This window comes from Chionomys nivalis, chromosome X (genome assembly GCF_950005125.1).
Source record: "Chionomys nivalis chromosome X, mChiNiv1.1, whole genome shotgun sequence".
Taxonomy (NCBI): Eukaryota; Metazoa; Chordata; class Mammalia; order Rodentia; family Cricetidae; genus Chionomys; species Chionomys nivalis.
This window is the reverse complement of record NC_080112.1, coordinates 109,420,991-109,440,068: the sequence shown is the minus strand read 5'-3', so window position 1 is coordinate 109,440,068 and position 19,078 is coordinate 109,420,991. Positions and strand designations below refer to the sequence as shown.

The 19,078-nt window shown below is 38.8% G+C and overlaps 1 pseudogene; it reads right to left on the bottom strand.

The window, feature by feature from the left end:
- Positions 1–1,790: 1,790 nt before the first annotated feature.
- LOC130868570 (ferritin heavy chain-like) lies at positions 1,791–11,218 on the bottom strand (annotated as a pseudogene).
- Between the last annotated feature and the right edge of the window lie 7,860 nt (positions 11,219–19,078).

Here is a 19,078-nt window from a genome sequence, read left to right as displayed (position 1 = left end):
GATATCTGTCACAGTCTGATCTCACATCTTTTTTCTTAGATCTCTAAGGATGCAAAAATAACTCACAAACATAGTGTCCTGAAGCCAGGAAATCTACATATCTTCTTAAAATTAGTGGTCAAAGAGAGAAGCACAAAACATCCTAGCAGGACGTTTCCAAAAGAAATAAAAAGAGCTAGTTTTAATTTTTTGCCTTCTGAGTTTATTTCTACTGCCTCATGTTGTCTTAAGAGATTTCAATTTAGAATCTAAAGATGCAAACCCTGAATATGGATAAATGCAGAGATTATTGCCATACAAAGGTGATTTCCACATTTTTAAATTAATGTTCTTAAAATTGTGCTTTTAAGTATTAATAAATAGATCTTTACATCCTGTATGATAGAGTGAGAGCTGAAACAGCCACTAATCTATGAAGGATATATGATGCCTGAAATAACAGTGAAAGTCAATAGAAAAAACAAAAGTTAAACGTAGTTGTAAATGCAGATTCAAAGACTTACTAATGAAGGAATAAAGGGAATTGTGATAGGGTGAATCACCAAGAAAGTTTAAGAAGAAAGAATACCAATGTCATGGCAAGTTTAAGAAACTTTGAAGCTTATTGTGAGCATCAATGCCTCGTTTTCTCACATCCAGGCCTTGCATCATTTGCAACTGTATCATAAGATACTAACCAGTATACTATGATCTTCTGTTCTCTTTTTGTTTGTTTGGTTGTTTTTTTGTCCTTTTGTTTTTATTTTGGTAAATTCATTATGGTGTATGCTTGTTTGTGTGTGGGGGGATAATTCTAAAATCTCACATGTGAGCGATGACTTTATCCTGTATTGGAAAAGCTGGTAGTAGTCTGCCTCTTTCAGTGAAAAGTCCCTGTTTTGCTAGGGCATGGACTAAACAGGAGTAAATAGGAGTCTTTCTGCAAAGGGTATTCATGAATGATGCCAAGCACAGGAGAAATTAGGGTCCCATGATCTTAACTGTGACCAGTGGAGGAAAGTGACTATTACTTTGGTCTTTTTTGTCTCTGGAGCTATTGTCCAGTAGTTGTTCGTAGAGTTGTACATAGAAGTTGCTAATAAAATCTTTGAACCCTAAATAACTTCTGATACCAAATGGTGACTGTTTTCATAAATCTGCATTATGTGTGCTCCCTCCTTTTTGTGATGCTTACCTTTCCCCCATCATTCTATCTGAAATAACTATCCTTAGTAAAGAATGCTTGGCAAGTTCTATTCCCCTTTTCTCTCTCACTTCCTCTTTCTCCCCCATCTCTTTGTGGGATGTGTATATGTGTGAGTTCATGTTCACGTGTGCATATCCATGTGTAGGGCAGAGGACATGGTTGTCGTTCTTTCTCAGGAACCATACACTGTGGGACTTTTTGTGAGAAAGTTTGTTACTAAACTGGGGTTCACTGAGTACACTAGGCTAGTACTAGGCTAGTGAGCTAGAACTGAAGGAATTCACCAGTTTCTACCTCCTTAGTTCTTGGATTACAAGTACCCATCACCATGGCCTGCTTGTTAGTATGAGTTCTGTGTATCAAACTCAGCTCTGCACATTTATTTGACAAGAACCTTCTAACTATCTCCCCATGCCTTACATGCTATGTTTCCTAGAAACCCAGCATATTATGTCCTTTAAAGCACTAGTAGGCTCTTTGGAATTCAATATTTGATTATTTAGAAGGCACGATAGGAGTTTTTTTTTTTGTTTTTTTTTTTTTTTTTTTTTGCACCAAAATTCTTTATTTGAAGAAATGGTACAAAGCAAAGAACTTAAGAGGATGTTTCGGTGCGACTTATAGAAAAGATAAAGGCAGACCGACATGCATGCACTGCCTCAGTGACCAGTAAAGTCACTTGTGGCTTTGGGGAAGTCGGCTTAGCTGTCATTACTGTGTCCCAGGGTGTGCTTGTCAAACAGATATTCTGCCATGCCAGTTTCAGGGGCTCCCATCTTGCACAAATTGGTCACATGGTCATCCAGTTCCTTGATGGATTTCACCTCCTCATTCAGGTAATGTGTCTCAATGAAGTCACACAAGTGGGGGTCATTTTTGTCAGTAGCCAGTTTATGCAGTTCCAGTAGTGACTGATTCACACTCTTTTCCAGGTGCAGTGCACACTCCATTGCATTCAGCCCGTTCTCCCAGTCATCACGGTCTGGTTTCTTCATATCCTGCTGGAAGATTCGGCCACCTTGTTCGTTCTGTAGCTTCATCAGTTTCTCAGCGTGTTCCCTCTCCTCATGAGATTGGTGAAGAAAGTGTTTGGCAAAGTTCCTCAGAGCCACATCATTCCGGTCGAAGTATCAAGACATAGTCAGGTAGACGTAGGAGGCATACAGTTCCTGGTTAATCTGGCGGTTGATGGCAGCCTAGGACTCCTGGTGATAGTTCTGGCGCACTTGCGAGGGAGAAGCGGTGGTTATGGCAGCAGCGGCTGGCCACGCTGGAGTGGTGGAGTGACGAGGTTGCAGAAAAGTCTGGCTTGGAGCAGCTGGTTGGGATCGGAGGGGTCGAGTGCCTGGTTCCGTTCAAGCACTGTTGAAGCAGGAAACCGCGGTGACTCCGGCGAGAAAGTCTACCAATAGGAGTTTTTAAACAAACATTCAAGAAGCATGGAATAGGAGAAGAATGGGACACCACTGATACCAACCTCGGACCCCCTGTTTTACTGATAGTTTTTCCCAATGTCCAAATGTCACATAATTTATTTCTTTTAAAAATTACTTTAAAATCAATTTATATCAATGACTTATCCAATTAATAGATAATAATTCTTTTAAAATGATATTTAAGATAGCAAGTCAAAAACTATTCAGCACAGGTGATATGGAAGGCATCTGCTTTTAGCTTTTATCCCATTATGTGCCATCCATTGCGAAAACTACTGCCGCAGGAGCTACAGCCCTACCACAGCATTGACTTGCTTTTATTACCATATTGCTATCATACTAGCTTGAGCCACTTTTACTCAGACCTTGCTGTGGGACAATGGTTTTTCATCCTGTCACTTGTGTTAGTTTTAATAAAACACTGATTGTCCAGTAGCCTGGCAGAAAGTATAGGCAGGGTGACCAGGCAGGAAGTAGAGGTGGGGGGATGAGAACAGGAGAATTCTGGGAAGAGGAAAGATTCAGTCTGCAGCTGTCACCCGAACAAAAAGAGAGTAATTGGGTGTGGTGACACACACCTTTAATACCAACACTTGGGAGGCAGAGATTGGCATATCTCTGTGAGTTCAAAGACAACCTGGTCTACAGTGGGAGTTCCAGGACAGCCAAAGATACACAGAGAAACCTAGTTTCAAAAAACCAAACATTAAGAATAGAAATAAAAAATAGAGTTTAAAATAAAGCCTTGTGAATATGAAAAATAAACAGAGAGTCTGGATACTGTATTGTGTTGTCTTTAAATTGTTTGATGACTAAGGAAGGAGCAAAAGCTGTTAAAATATATTTGATTATAACTGCTGATGGATTAATCCAACATATATATTTTGAATTTGCCTTGACTTCAAAATTTAAGTCAAAAATTAGGCTATTTGGAGAAGAGGTTTTGTTTCTATAGGAAATGAGAGGCTGTTGATTCATTCTGGGTTAAGAAAAATCAGATTTGATCAAGGAAGGCCACCTGAGAAATCTCTGATAGGAGTAGATGGCCCAAATTTCTGAGTTCTACATCCAAATGGGTTTCAAGAATGCTAGCTAGATGATCAAGCCTCACAGAATGCTACAGAATGGGACTTGACTTTAATTCAAATGTTTTTAGGTCCCTGTAAGATTATCAGTGCCTTCAATCAGCAGGAAGTAGCCTAGGAAACTACACCCACATTCTGCCAAAAAAAAATGGATTATGGATGTTTTTCTTTATTTAGAGTGTTGGTTACAAGTTATTATGGATAATGATTAGAAAGAAAGCTAAACAAAGGAAATTAGATTCAGAGTTCTTGAGGTTTTTTTAAGGGAGGAAGTGCTGTGGAACAATGGTCTTTTATCCTGTCACTTGTATTATTTTTAACAAAATGCTGATTAGCCAGTAGCCAGGCAGGAAGTATAGGTGGGGCAACCAGGCAGGAAGTAGATGCAGGGCAACCAGAACAAGAGAATGGTGGGAAGAGGAAAGGTCAGTCTGCAATTGTCACTCAACTGCAGAGGAAGCAAGATGAGAATGCCTCACTCGTGAAAGATACTAAGTCACATGGCTAACACAGAAAAGAATTATGGGCTAATATGAGTTATACGAGTTATAAAAAGCCTGATCTAATGGGCCAACCAGTTTATAATTAACAAAGACCTGTGTGTTTATTTGGGACTGAATGACTACAGAACCAGGTGGGACAGAAACCTCTGTCAACAAGACCTTGTCTTATGTTCTCCATTTTTTAGAGAAGAAAGCTTGAATCTAGGTTTCTATTGTCAGACCTTGCCCTTGTCTGCTTGCCTAGGGGAATCTCAGATCATAGGTGATTCTAGTTTCTTTGCTATAATGCTGCATCTAATTTTTGGGGTCTCTCCATTACTTTATGATACATCTCACTTAGGATTATGATGGCAATCTGCCTGTGAATGTTACGTTCTTGTATTTATAACCCAGTGGAAAATGCTGCCTAGTGCTCCATCCTACTAGATGGGTTATCCTCCCATACAACATACATTTCTGAATTCTCAGTGTAGTGATTTAAATCATAATGGCACCCATAGGCTCATATATTTGAATACTTGGTCCCTATTTGGAAGAATTGTTTGGGAAGGAGAAAGAAGTGTGCCACTGAGGCCAGATTCTAAGGTTTCAAAAGATTGGAGGTGTTAATTATTGGAGGCCAAAGATTATGCATTAAGTCTGTGATGATCATGAAAGACCTTTAACAAGGACAGATTCAAGAAAATATGTTACCTGCTTGCATGTGGCATTACAGTTATATGTGGAAATCTTGAGTTCACAAACTTGATGATAATAATGATGAAAAATAGAACTAAAAGTGATACATCTCACACTTCAAGCTTTAACCTAGCTTTTCATCTTCATCTGAGCTAAATGATGAACATAAAACAGCCCTATGTATCTCTTCCACAAACAAAATTGTATCGGGAAAGTTTGTGATTAGAATTCCAACTAATACATGATATATTAAGGAGTAATGGAATGACTTTCATAAGATATATAAAGCTAATATCTATGTCTTCATTTTCTTTGAAGTAATGGCTACTTTTATTATCCAGAAATTCAGAAAAAAATTGACAAAGATTGCTTTGTTAAATTATTTTCAAAATAAATTTAACTTATTGTTAAAATACATTAACTAAAAACTTATCAGCTTAATCAGAAAAAAGTACTATCAAGTATAACAACAAGTTTTTCTGTTTAAATACATAAATATTAACCTAAATTATAAAATTATTTCACAAAAGGCTAAATTACCCAAGTAGCACTAACTGTATCTGATTCTTCAATTAGATATGACAATAAATAATTCAACTGTATTTTGGAAACTGTTCATTATTTTTTTAAGTTATTATATGAAAGCAATTGTGGATTGGGGTAAAAGTCAATTAATATTATATACCTTTCAGTAATTTCTGTAGCAAATGAATGTGAAGAGGTATTTTCTCTGTAATGATATTTTATGTCATTATTCTTTCCATGAATTCATTGACACAGTATTTGGTAAGAGAGTCAAATTTCTATAAAATGCAAGGTCTAATAATTTCACAATGATATAATTGCCATAAAGGTTTATCCCAGCATGCACTATACATAACTGAAATCAAATATATACTTCACAGTATTTCTCTTGGATTCACCCAATTCTGAAAGATCTGAGATCATTAAAGCATCTCAATTAGTAATGACTTTCCCAACCCCCAGTAGCCAGTGAAGCATACATTAAAGGTGTTATGTGCAGTCAAAATTTTAATGTGCACAATTTGAAAATGTCTACTACCTTGGTGCAGAGAGTAGTATTATCTGAGAACCTCATTTGCCTGGAGTTTTATATTGCAGCCATTAAAAAATATTTCATCTCCTTGGGTGAATGTCTTATGAACATTTCCAAACCTATTAACTATTATTAATTGTACAAAGGTTTGGAAAACATATGAATCATTAAAAGTAGAAATGGGATGTTCAATAGCCTGGAAGAGCTAATGTTATCACTTTTCTGGCCTGTTTAACACCTTCTTAGTACAATTATTTTTAAATAAGTCATCATGACCCAGAAAAAGTTCCTTCTTTTAGAAGCAGAACACTGAGTGGACATGAAGGTGAAAAAATAGGCTTAGAATATTTTAAATACTCACATTAGAGACTGATGATGTTTTGAGAAAAGTTCTTAAAATATTTCTTAGCAGGAACTATTTACTAATAGACGGGATCCTTGATAGATTTCATTGACTTATATTTATATTCAGAACATCAAATGAAAACTGAGTTGATCTTTACCCAGAACAAAGCAAAAATGAAAAGGGAAAAAAGAAATAAAGAGTACTACTCAAATTCCTCTCTTCAGTAAACTGTATCTTCAGCACAGACATGCACGTATTATAGTATTTGTTGCTAATATAAGTCGAAGTTATGTTCAGTGTCTAACAATTAGTTACTGTTATTGGGACAGTTCTATATGGGAAAAGACCATGGGAAAAGGTGGCTGGACTTAAAGAATATTCCTAACCTACAATTTTACTGCCTGAAAATTTGGCGGCTCAATTTGTGGCACAAACATTGCAAGTGACAGGAAGCACACTTAGTTCACATAAACAATATGTTTACTTAGGGAATATCATTATCCTAATTTAGTAAGAAACAATGTAAATAATCTCTGTTAATGGAGGTACATCAGGAAAAATAGTGTCAATATCATTTAGATTCTCACATTTTGTACCAGATGTAAACAAGGTTCCTTTGAGAAAGTTAATATGAAATATATGCAAGGATATTTGCAATATTTTTTCCCATGGGTACCTTGGGTTCTACAGAAAAGCAGAACAAATAGTATAATTGCATGTGTTATATAGATTTCTTAAAGCTTCTACATTTATATATATGTAGTTATATGTACATAGTCACATATGCATGTAAAAGATTTATTGTAAGGAATTGGCTTGTGGAGCTGTGGAATCTGCCAAGTCATCAAATCTGTAGGGTGAATCAGAAAGCTGCAAACCTTAACAGAGCTGATCATTTAGTTTCTAGGCAGAGTGAAAGGCCCATGAACAAAGAAAACAAATGGAACGTCTCCTGGCAGGCTTGAGAACTGGATGGAGCCAATACTTTACTCAGGTCAAGTCCAAAGGCATCAAAAGAATAAGGTCCCAGTTTGACGGCTGTTAGGGAGGAATAATTTCTTCTTGAGGTCAGCTTTTTGGTTGATCCCAGCTTTCCACTGATTGGATGAAGTCCACCCATGTTATGAAGAAGTGAGTTTTACAAGTTTACATGTTAAACTCATTTAATAGTTACAGGAAGAATCATAAAAAGCTTGACCTGGGTACACAGTGGTTCAAAGAAATTGATGCAAAACTAATGGTCACATCCTTCATTTCCCATATATTTAGCTTTTACAATAAGCTAGACAAATCAGTACTAATGAAATGAAAGTAAAATAACACAGTGCATACTAATACATGCTGAAAGATGATTGATAAAAAACATTTTCATGTGAAAAATCAATCAAAATAACATTTCAAAATTGGATATGTGATGTATGAAAGGCTTTCCAGTAGGCTTTATGATAGATTCAGGTACACCTATCGTTTTTGCAAATATGATCATAGGAACTAGTAATACACATCATTAAATAATTTTTGCTGGATCCCCAAATAAATAAATTAATGTGAAAAATATTTAGTGATGTTAGAAGTGTAGCACAAGTATTTGCACCTCAAAGGTGCTGTGCTGACATCAGGAATTCAGGTAAAGCAGCTGATACAATTGTTGGTCCTACTAAAAGGAAGGGTCAAGAGAATTTAGGACATTGGTTCTATTGATTCAACATGCTGTTTCACACAGAGTAGTACACATAAATGTTCAAAAATCAATGGTCAAATAGCAGTAAAATAATATCTACTCTCCATACAAGTATTTTCATTATTGTTGGTACTGTCGTTAAAATTTGTCAGTATTTTTGCCTGATTTTAGACTAGTTCTTTTAATCTTTTGTTTTGTTTTGTCTTATTTTGTTGAGCCCAGGTTGGCTTGGCTCTAGCTATATGACCGAGAATGATTTAGAACTTATGATTATCTTGACTGTACCACCTGAGTTCTGGGACTACAAAGGATGTGCAGCTATGCCAGGTTTATGCAGTAGTAGGGAAGAAAACCAGTGTTTCGTGCATGCTAGGCAAGTACTCTACCAACTGAGCTATAAAACTGGTCTGTCTTTGATTTGATGGTCTTTCTGTAGTGATACTAATTAATTTATATGGTACTATTGTTATTCTAAGCAAAGTACATTCCACAATGGAAACCCTAATTCATTCCCAAGAAACCAACCTAACTAAAAAGATGTATTTAATTGTCAGATATAACAACTTCCTCAAGTACAATACATTTTCCTTTCCTTTTTGAAGGATTTTTTCTCTCTCTCGTGTTCTCTGTGTGTGTGTGTGTCTGTGTGTTTATATTTATGCGTGTATGTATGTATGTGTAGGCACATATGTGTGCACACATCTATTTTAAAGGGTGTATGTATGTATACTTAATCAGACATGGAATCCAGAGAGGCCATTTGGAGTCTTCCTCTATCACTCTCCACCTATTTGTTTTAAGGCAGAGTTTCTCTCTGAAACCAGAGCTCATGCTGTCTCTATGAGGCTATAAGCCAGTGACTTATGACAACCCTTCTGTCTCTGCTCTACTTGTACTTGGGGTTATACGCATGAGTTGTATGCCAGGCTTGTTATGTGAGTCCTGAAATCTGAACACCTGTCAAGATGATTGTTCAGCAAGTACTGTTAACAGCTAAACCATCTCTCTATTTCCTTGTACTTTGATTTGAATACAAGGACATCAATACCTTATGTATTTTAAGTAACTTGCTTCAATATTTTTCAGATTAACAGATATAGAATATATTTATAAGAATTCAAGCAAATGTTGAACAAAACTTTCCCCCTCTCTGCAATGGAGCATAAAATATGCCTTCTCTAAAGATAAGGATTAAATGGACCCATTCAATATTTTATTCAAGGACTCCTTAAATCTAGTATGTACCTCTCTTAGTTGGGGTTTCTATTGCTGTGACAAAACACTGTGACCAAATGGCAAAGTGAGAAAGAGAGGGTTTATTTGGATTACACTTTCATATTGTTGATCATTATCAGAGGAAGTAAAGACAGGATTACAAACAGTCTAAGAACCTGGAAGCAGAAGCTGATGCAGAGACCATGGAGGAGTGTTGCTTGCCAACTTGTTGCCCACGGCTTGCTCAGCCTACTTTCTTATTGAACCCAGGACCCCTGGTCCAGGAATTGAACATCCACAATGGGCAGGGGTCTTCCCATCAATCACTAATTAAGAAAATTAACTTCCGTAATTAAGAACTTTACTGTTGGATCTTATGGAGGCATTTTATCGTTGAGATACCCTCCTTCAAATAACTCTAGCTTGTGTCAAGTTGACATAAGACTAGCTAGTGCAGTTGCCAATTATACATTATAGGACTAATATGCATCAATGAGACAGCAAAGAAAATACTGGTCTAGTGAGTGTTACACCTTAACATTAATCAAACATTGAGGTAAAGCCAAATTATTTCCCATACTAGAGGGCTGAACATGCTCACTAGGACAACTACAAGTCTACATCAAGTGAGCAGAGATAGAGGAAAGAGGCAACAAAACTGAATATCTTTATTCCTATTTGTGTTTCAGATGTTTTTTCCACTCATCCTTATAAATTATGGTTTATAATATATTCTTTTAAATCTATATTTGACCACAATGACCAGGAGATATACTGTCAGCTTCCTACAACAAAACATAAATTTCTAACTGGAACATAATTTGATTCTGTCCTGTCTGTTTCAAATATGATTGGCCTCTCCCACTGCAAATGAGCCATATTTCTATATTGGATAATGTAAATGAGAAGAGAAAAAATGGAGATAGATTAAAGACACAAAATCCAAAAGAAATAAGTAGTTTAAATAAAATATGTGACGATGGTATGGGGTGCTATAAAGATTTTATTGCCACTTACTTGGGAAGACCAGCATAACTCATGCCTAGTGCTACCACTTACAAGTAATGCGATCCCTGCAAACTCATTGCAATAAAACTTCAAGCATCTATACTATCACATATTATACACATACACATACACCAGTAATTTAGTAACTTTTCTAGCTGCCTTTCTCCCTGATGGACTTTATTTCTTGAGTCCCTTCTTAATGGGGAAAAAAAATCATTTTTAGCCCAGTGTGTGGTTGATTAAACATAGAAATCTGATCATTTTTAAACAGTTCTGCAACAACTCACTATTTCCGACATTGAGTGTTTATTGTGGCAGATAATAAATAGTATATAGGCAAATCTTCCTTGAGCTGGGCACCACTATGTAAGTCAATAGCTTCTCTCATCCTGGTGAATAAAGATAAGGTTTAGTTTAATTGTGTGATTTGGATCTGTTGACTCTAATTGCAAAGTCAAAGAATCATGGAGATTAGAATAATAAAGGGACTGAAATCCTGACAGTGTATTTTAGACTGTGTTTCAATGAAACTAAGAGCCAACAAGTGGTTGTAATGGATTTTGTAAAATAGAGATGGATTCAGAACACTTTTTGTTGCTGTTCTGTTCTAAATGTTGGAGTTCTACCTAAGATTTTATTTGAATAATATAATCCTTAAAAAATGCAGGCATAATCATGCATGTATAAATAAATCAGCAATCTGTACCACTGTTCTCACTATTCATATTGGGGGCAAGATAACGGAAATGTTAAGGACACACTAACATTTAATCAACTCTTTTGGTTGCATATCTGGGGCTCTTGCAGTTAGGTTTCTAAAATCCCTATTGATCTATCTATCTCATCCTAATGAATTATGCAATTGTTGCTAATACTGCTACTAATAGTGGAAGCATGGTGTTGAAGAGTTTATTCAGAGGTTAAGAGCACATACTGCTCTAGCAAATAGAGTTTAGTTCCTAGGACCCATGTCAGGAAACAGGTATCAATGGCATGTAACTCCAGATCCAGGATCTCCAACATCCTTTCTTACATCTGAAGGCAAATGCACTCATGTGTATGCACCAACACACATATTTTAAAATAAAATAAATATTTAAAAGAATGTATTTATTCACACTCCTGTTTAGGGACATCTAGGTTGTTTCCAATAACTGGCTATTATGACTAGAGCAACAATGAAAATTGTTGAGCAAGTATCCCTGTGGTAGGCTGAAACATTCTATGGGTATATGCCTAAGAGTTACAGGTGAATCTTGAAGTAGTTTGAGTCATATCTTCTTGAGGAACTGACACACTGATTTCCATAGTGCCTGCATGTAAACATCAAGCCATCCACAAATCAGGTGATTTACATTGGTGACCAGCCTGCAAGATATACTAGGGTAATGGTGGCACAAAGCTTAAGGGAGTAATAAACCAATAGCTCATTTAAAGCTCACTACATAATATGGAACCCATACCCAATACTTCTTGAGTGGCTAGGAAGCAGAGACTTTAGATAGCTTCGGGATCATAGGATAAAACCAAATAGTACAAAACAAAACAAAGCATAGTGATAAAATAATTCCTAATGGTATTCTATTATTGGGTCAGTCATCATCAGAGAAGCTTCAGCCTGCAGAAGATGGGAACAAATAGAGAGACTCACACACAGACATGACACAGAGAGTGAAAGACTTTGGAACCATTCAGACCCAGATGGGATATCTCCATCAACTTCCTCCCCAGAAGGCTCACAGAATTCTGTGGAAGAAGAATCAGAAAGAATATAAGACCCAGATTGGATGGGGGACAACAAAGCAAGGCCCACTAAATCAGGATGAGCAAAGATCATATGAACTCTCAGAGACTTAGGCAGCAGGCACACTGCCTGCATGGGTCTGTAACAGGTCTTCTGTTACATGTTATGGCTTCCAGATTAGTGGTTTATTTATTTTTTAATTTATTTTTCCATTCAAAAATTTACACTTCCTCCTCTCCTCCCATTACCCTCCCACTCCCCCACTTACTCTCCTCCCTCCCCCTCCCTCCTTAAGAGAGGGCAGGGAATCCTGCCCTGTGGGAAGTCCAACCCACCCTACATCCAGGCCTAGGAAGCTTGGGTCCCAAAAAGCCAGTACATGCAGTAGAAAAAAGTCCCTGTGCCTTTGTCAATGGCTTCTTAGTCAGCCCCCATTTTCAGCCACATTCAGAGAGTCAGGTTTGATCACATGCTCATTCAGTCCCTGTCCAGATGGATTTGGTGAGCTATTATTAGAACAGGCACACAGTCTCAGTGGGTGGACCAACCCCTGGCAGTCCAGACTTCCTTGCTCATCTTCTCCCTCCTTCTGCTCTTCAACTGGACCTTGGGGCCTCAGTCCGTTGCTCTGATGAGGGACTTTGTCTCTATTTCCATATGTCGCAGGACGAAGATTCTATGGTGATATTTGAGATAATCATTAGTGTGATAGTCGGGCAAGGCCAGTTTAGGCACCCTCTACTCTGCTGCCCAAGGACCTAGCTGGGGACATCCCGTGGACACCTGGGATCGATCCCCTCTAGAGCCAAGTCTCTTGCCAACCCTAAAATGGCTCCCTTAATGTAGATATCTTCTTCCCTGCTTCTATATCCACCCTTCGTCCATCTCCACCCTCCCACTCCCCCAAGCTCTCTCCAGTCTTTCCCTTCTCCCTTCTCTCTTCCCCTTTCCCCTTCCCCGAACCCCACTCCCACCCCTACCCCCACCCCCATGCTCCCAACTTTTGCCCAACAATCTTGTTTGCTTCCAATTTCCAAGAGGATCTCTATATATTTTTATTTGGGTTCACCTTGTTATTTGGCTTCTCTAGGCTTGTGAAGTATAGGCTTAATGTCCTTTGTTTATGGCTAGAGTCCACTAATGAGTGAGTACATACCATATTCATCTTTTTGGGTCTGGGTTATCTCACTCAGGATAGTGTTTTCTATTTTCATCCATTTGCATGCAAAATTCAAAATGTCATTTTTTTTTTACCGCTGAGTATACTCTAATGTGTATATATTCTACACTTTCTAGTGGTTTATTTTTTAATGGATTGATGTTCTTTTATTTTTTTAATTTATTTTTTTAATTCGTTTTACATTCCATCCAAATTCTCCCCCACCCATCCTCCAGGTTTAATGGATACTAATGTTGCTGGGTATCCTTCGAGGCCCTCAGCAAGAGAAGAGAAAGAAAGACCAGGCAACCATGTGTTTGTTCTCTGGGGAGCAGTATAAATAGCCTGTGGGGTGGTTTTAAGTATCTCTGGTGAGTGGGGTCACCATTTGTTGAGCTTTCTTAAAGGAGAAGTCTGAACTTGGGATGAAACTTTCCACCCAAACATTCTAGACTTCTTGGATATATGGATGCCAAGGGCTAAGGTGAAGCCTTATCCCAACATTCCAGACTCTTTGGATATAGGGGTTATTGTCTGGGTTTCTATCCTGCCTGGTTTCTGTCCTCTCACCAGGTCCCACAGCTATTTAGCCCCAAAGAAATCACATTATTAATGATAAACTGATTTGCCCATTAGCTCAGGCTATTTTTCTTTATTTTATTCTTTTTTAATTAAAATTTCCGCCTCCTCCCCGTTTCCCATTTCCCTCCCCCTCCTCCCACACATCGCCCCCTCCCCCCTCTCCCCTCCCCCTATCCCCACTCTTCTCCCCCTCCCCCCACTCCATTCCCCCTCCTTCTAGGTACTGAAGAGCAGTCCAAATTCCCTGCCCTGCAGGAAGTCCAAGGTCCTCCCACTTCTATCTAGGTCCAGGAAGGTGAGCATCCAAACAGGCTAGGCTCCCACAAAGCCAGTTCATGTATTAGGATCGAAACCTAGTGCCATTGTCCTTGGTTTCTCATCAGCCTTCATTGTCCGCCATGTTCAGAGAGTCCTGATTCATCCCATGCTTATTCAGTCCCAGTCCAGATGGCCTTAGTGAGCTCCCAATAGATCAGTTTCACTGTCACAGTGGGTGGGTGCACCCCTCGTGGTCCTGACTTCCTTGCTCATGTTCTCCCTCCTTCTGCTCCTCATTTGGACCTTAAGAGCTCAGTCCGTTGCTCCAAATTAGGTCTCTGTCTCTATCTCGATCCATCGCCAGATGAAGGTTCTAAGATGATATGCAAGATATTCATTAGTGGAGGAAGGGGCACACTCATCCATTGCTGGTGGGAATGCAAACATGTGCAACCGCTTTGGAAATCAGTGTGGCGATTTCTCAGGAAATTTGGGATCAACCTACCCCAAGATCCAGTAATACCACTCTTGGGAATATACCCAAGAGATGCCCTATCATATAACAAAAGTATATGCTCAACTATGTTCAGAGCAGCACTGTTTGTAATAGCCAGAACCTGGAAACAACCTAGATGCCCTTCAATGGAAGAATGGATGAAGAAAGTGTGGAATATATACATATTAGAGTACTACTCAGCTGTAAAAAACAATGACATCGTGAATTTCGCATGCAAATGGATGGAAATAGAAAACACTATCCTGAGTGAGGTATCCCAGACCCAAAAAGATTAACATGGGATGTACTCACTCATAATTGTTTTCTAGCCATAAATAAAGGACATTGAGCATATAATTTGTGATCCTAGAGAAGCTAAATAAGAAGGTGAACCCAAAGAAAAACGTATAGTCATCCGCCTGGATAGGGGAAGTAGACAAGATTGCCGGGCAAAAACTGGGAACTTGCAGGTGAGGTGGCATGGGGCTAAGGGGAAATGGGGTGAGAAATGTGAGAAGGGGGAATGGGGGGACTTGGGGGAATAGGATGGTTGGGATATAACAAGGGTGGATTCGGGAGCAGAGAAATATATATCCTAATTAAGGGAGCCATCTTAGGGTTGGCAAGAGACTTGACTCTAGAGGGGCTCGCAGGTGTCCAGGGAGATGTCCCCAGCTAGTACCTTGGGCAACTGAGGAAAGAGAACCTGAAATGACCCTATCCTATAGCCATATTAATGAATATCTTGCATAGCTCAGGCTTTTTATTAACTCTTATAACTTATGTTAACCCATTATTCTTATTTGTTTTAGCCACATGGTTTGGTACCTTTTTCGGCGGGGCAGGTCACATCTTCCTATCTTCTGCCTTGTGTCTGGGCAGGAATGTAGAGGAATGGTTTCCTCCTTCCCAGAATTCTCCAGTTCTCATTGACCCACCTCCACTTCCTGTCTGGTTGTCCTGCCTATACGTCCTGCCTGCCTACTAACCAATCAGAGTTTATTTAAAACATAATTGACAGAATATTGACAATGGTCCCGCACCAAGGGGTGCCAGAGGCTGGGGTGAAGCATTAACCCAAATATTACAGGCTCTTTGGGTATATGGGTGCCAGGGGCTAGAGTGAAACTTTCACCCAAACATTAGAGACTCTTTGGGTATATGGATTCCAGGGGCCAGGGTAACACTTCCAACCAAACCACGTATAATTATTCACTTACTGTTTTTTAATGTTAAATTATGTGTGTTTGTGTGTGGGTATGTGCACATAAAAGTACAGTGACCAGAGAGGGCAAAAAGAGATTTTAGATCTGTTGGAGCCTGTGTTAGTTACTCTTCCACTACTATGAAGACTCATCATGACCAAAGAAATTTATAGAAGAAAGAGGCTTACTGGTGGCTTGCTTACAATTTCAGAAGGTTAGAATCCAATTATCATGGCAAAGACTGTGACAGCCAGCAGGCAGGCATTGGGAGGGAGCAGTAGCTGAGAGTTTGCATCCTTATCATTATGGGGGAGGGTCATCTGTCTATCTGTTGCTTTCATTGGTTAATTAATAAAGAAACTGCTTGACCTGATAGGTCAGAACATAGGTAGGCGGGGAAGACAGAACAGAATTCTGGGAAAAAGAAAGCTGAGTCTAGCAGATGGCATAGCTCTCCTCTCCAAGATGGAAGCTGGTTAAGATCCTTTCTGGTCAGCTACCACCTCATGGTGCTACACAGATTAATAAATATGGGTTAAAGCAAGATTTGAGAATTAGCCAATAAGAGGCTGAAACTAATGGGCCACGCAGTTTTTAAAAGAATACAGTTTGTGTGTTGTTATTTCTGGTATAAAGCTAGCCATATGGGCGGCCGGGCACTGGGGAACACAGTCCACTGTTCCTTCTACATTATCACAAAGCATGAGGGAGACAGCTAATTGGAAATAGCCTGGGCTTTTAAAACCTCAGGCCCACCACTAGTGACATACCTCCTCCACCAGGTTACACCTTTTAATTCTTCCCTAAGAATTCCACCAACTGGGGACCAACTATTCAAATATATGAGCCTATAATGGCCATTCACATTCAAACCATCACCATGATGAAATTACTGTCAGTTCTGAACTGCTTAATATAGGTTCTGGGAACTGAACTCTAATCCTATGCAAGAGCAGTGTGCACTCTTTTTTCTCTTTTTAAATTACTCTTAATTTTTTAGATTTATTTTTACTTAAAAATTTCCAACGCCACTCATTTCCCTCCCCCTCCCCCTCCCTCTCCAGTCCAAAGAGCAGTCAGGGTTCCCTGCCCTGTGGGAAGTTCAAGGTCCTCCCCCCTCCATCCAGGTCTAGGAAGGCGAGCATCCAAACAGACTAGGCTCTCACAAAGTCAGTGCATGCAGTAGGATCAAAACCCAGTGCCATTGTCCCTGGCTTCTCAGTCAACCCTCCTTGTCCTACACGTTCAGAGAGTCCGGTTTGATCACATGCTCCATCAGTCCCAGTCCAGCTTGCTTTGGTGAGTTCCCATTAGATTAGCCCCACAGTCTCAGTGGGTGGGCACACCCCTCACGGTCCTGACTTCATTGCTCATGTTCTCCCCCTGCTCCTCATTTGGACCTTGGGAGCTCAGTCCAGTGCTCCAATGTGGGTCTCTGTCTCTAGCTTCATCCATCGCCAGATGAAGGTTCTATGGTGATATGCAAGATATTCATCAGTATGGCTATAAATTAGGGCCATTTCAGGCTCTATTTCCTCAGCTGCCCAAGGATCTAGCTGGGGACATCTCCATGGACACCTGGGGACACCTCTAGAGTCAAGTCTCTTGCCAACCCTAAAATGGCTCCTTTAATTAAGATATATACTTCCCTGCTCCCATATCCCCCTTCCTCCATCCCTCTTAATCACTGAAACATCTCTCCTGCTTAAGAATTCTTTTTCACATCTCACTATCCAACCAAACTCTAAAGGTACTCTTTGTTTTTTATGAGCTTGCTGTCTGATTATGCTTTTTCTCTGGTGATCTTAGTTATACTCCCTTTATTGTGACAAAATATTTTGACAAAATCAACTTAGGGGAAACTTGCTTTATTTTGGTTCATAGTTCAAGGTACAGTATAACATGGCAGGAAAGTCAGGTGGCAGAGACTTGAAGCAGATGATCATATCACACTTATAATTGGAACCTTGGCGCAGTAAGTGTTTAGTACTAAGTTCTTTCTCATTATATACCCACCAGAATTCCAGTCAGGGAATTAATGCTTCTATCCACAGGGGGTTGGTTGGTCTTCTTAATTCAATTAACACAATCAAGACAGTCCCACAATGGCATGTCAGGAGGCCCATCTGCCAAGTGAGTATGATTTTGTTAGGTTGACATTTAATGCTATTATAAGTGATAGTTTCTAAGTCTGTAATTATCTACATCAACCCCAAAATAAACATTCCATCTCTTTTTATTAAAATTAGCATACATTGATTGTGCAGAGTAATGGGTTTTATTGTTGCATTTTCATTTAATGATAGAACATATGTTGGCCATATCCACCTTCCCATTACCCACTCTTGCCGTTTGTCACCTACTTCTGACTTCTCTTCTCTTTCCAAATTACACCCCTTCTACTGCCATGCCTTATCTTTTGTTTAAATCTAAGGTCCACATGTGATGGAAAACATGCTTACTTTTCTGAGTCTAACTCATTTCACTTAACATAATGAGCTTCATTTTCCTCAATATGCCATTTTCCCTACTTTATGACTAAATATTTTTCATCAACTCAAAATTCCATGTATACAATAAACTGAGAACTGGTTTATATGCTTTATAAATCACCACTAACCCCATTTTGACTTGTTATATGCAAAGGATAACCTGAATTTAGACTCTATGATTCAGCTGTCCATGCTGATGAAAATCACAGCTAAATGGCAGATGCCTATGTCCCTTAGACTGTATAAATAGAGCCCACAGGGTATATAATCAGGATCTGATTACAGATGCCTGTTGTACATAAAGCTACGTGTTCAGTCTCCACAATAGACAGTTGCTTTTTTAGTTTATACAACAGGGAATGAACATATGGTGGGCATTAAAAACATAAAGAGTTGAAGAAGGTTTTTGAAAAATATGTGCATAGTAAAACTATGGATCATTAAAGAAGGTTAGGATAGTTAGGGGAATAATCCAGCTGTCTGATCTTTAAAGGTATAAGAGTCATCATGCAGCTCTCCTTTAACCCTCCCTAGGTATTTCTATCTGTTGTATATTTTGTTTTGGGCAGGGAGGAAAATAGTTAGGTCTCATTTTTCTTTCTTTGTTTGGTTTGTTTCTTAATAAAGTTACTCTTAGAGGCTTTCTACCTTAAAATAATGCTAAAACATATCAACTGCATGACTTTTCTTTTTCTTTGAATATTTAGGATTTAGTTCAAAATGTCAGTTAGAATAACAAACACAGCCACAATGTTTCAAACAAACCAACGTTTCTTCCTCACTTGTTTTAGGAAGGGAACATGAAATCTCCCCAACTAACTGAAAAATATTGGCCTGTATTAGTAGGTGAGTGAATAGAAACCTTGGCTTTGAAAGCCTGTGGATCAATCTGCTGCTTGGAAAGAGCATATACACCAGCCATTTCATCATCTACACAATAGGCTATA